Source organism: Echinops telfairi, unplaced genomic scaffold (genome assembly GCF_000313985.2).
Source record: "Echinops telfairi isolate 266 unplaced genomic scaffold, ASM31398v2 ScPeMD7_21;HRSCAF=78, whole genome shotgun sequence".
Lineage (NCBI taxonomy): Eukaryota > Metazoa > Chordata > Mammalia > Afrosoricida > Tenrecidae > Echinops > Echinops telfairi.
This window is the reverse complement of record NW_022103918.1, coordinates 730774-732819: the sequence shown is the minus strand read 5'-3', so window position 1 is coordinate 732819 and position 2046 is coordinate 730774.

Genomic DNA, 2046 nt, shown 5'->3' with positions numbered 1-2046 from the left:
ACTCACTCACTGTCTCGCTCACTCACTGTCTCACCCACTCACTCACTCACTGTCTCACTCACTCACTGTCTCACCCACTCACTCACTCACTGTCTCACTCACTCACTGTCTCACCCACTCACTCACTCACTGTCTCACTCACTCACTCACTCACTGTCTCACCCACTCACTGTCTCGCTCACTCACTGTCTCACCCACTCAGTCACTCACTGTCTCACTCACTCACTGTCTCACTCACTGTCTCGCTCACTCACTGTCTCACTCACTCACTGTCTTTCTCACTCACTGTCTCACCCACTCACTGCCTCACTCACCCACTGTCTCACCCACTCACTGACTCACTCATTCACTCACTGTCTCACTCACTCACTGTCTCACCCACTCACTGTCTCACTCACTGACTGTCTCACCCACTCACTGACTCACTCATTCACTCTCTCTCACTCACTGTCTCACTCACTCACTGCCTCACCCACTCACTGACTCACTCATTCACTCTCTCTCACTCACTGACTCACTCAAACACTGTCTCACTCACTCACTCACTGGCTCACCCACTCACTGTCTCACTCACTCACTGGCTCACTCACTCACTGGCTCACCCACTCACTGTCTCACTCACTCACTGGCACACACACACACACACACACACACACACACACAAAGAAAAGGCTTCACACCAAACCAACAGACTTTGATGCTTACCAGGAGTGGGAGGTGAAGCAGATGGAAGGAAAGTAAGGCTAGCATGTAGGCAGGTGTTAACCTGGTGACAGGGAAGGTAATAACATACAAGAGGGAGATGGGAGGAGAAAAAGATAAAAACAAGCAAGTCCTTGGAAAGTTTGATAGCTGTTGATAACTAAAGTGATGATCTGATCTGTAAACCCTCATCTAATTCACAATAAAATTTTGAAATTTTTAAATCAAGAAATGTGTCCCTGGAACCAGCAACCACAGGACCCTTTAGGAATTTGGTTAAAATGTCAGGTCTAGGCCCTGCCCCCAGAGCTATGGTCTGTAAGCTCTATGCATTTTTAACTCCTCCCTCTGCCCCAGGCCATCCCCCTCCAAGTGATTCTGCAGCTTGTCAGCATGTGAGAACCACTGTGACCTACATGATTCTGTCTCATGAACTGCCTTAGTTCTGCCGTCTCTGGCTACTACTTGTCAGAACCAATCCCTGGATACAGAAATGATTCTTTTGAAATTGAATTATGTAGCTGTACAAATTTGAATTATGCAGATGTATGGGTTTGATGAAGGAAGAATATAGCTTGCATTTCCTCAGCTCTCTATAATCCAAAGTGTTGGAGCGAGCATCTGAAAAGTGGCTCAATTGATTTGAATTGCGTAAAAGTCTAAATGAAATGTGCGTGAAACAGTTCCAGGGAGTTCACTGTAACTCTGTTTCTTAGATTGGGATGTCTTCTGAAGATAGACAGGATCCTCAATTATATATGAATTCACAGAGTTTTGAAAATATACTATGAAATTGCACAGTGCGCATCTCTTATCTAATTTTATCAAAGTAGCATGTGGATCTCTTCCCTTTGTCTGTACAAAAAATATTCTGGCCCCCATTTAATTTTTTTTCAAACCATGTTATTAGGAGCTAATCCAGAGATTATAATTACCATTCATAGCTCGAACCCATCAAGCAGTATTGTACAATTGCTACTAAAATCCATTTCAAAACATTTTCTTCCTTCTTGAACTCCTTGATATCAGTTCCCCTTTACCCCTTCCCACCTCCCCCACAGCACCCCCAGGAGCCCTTATTCCAGTTATTGTCTCTGTAGAGTTACCCCTCCTGGGTTTCATGTACCAGAACCATAGGAACACACACAGCAAAGACTCAATAAGGCTACCAACAATGACAAAACACAACAAAGATAAACCTCTTTGGCAAAAAGTAAAATAAAACCCAGAAAATATTAAAAATCAGAATTTATTTGTATCTAATAACACAGTGTCATCTCTAATATGACTTTTTCTTTGTCCTAACATTCCCTACTTACCCTTGCTTAAAAAAAATTAAAGTGA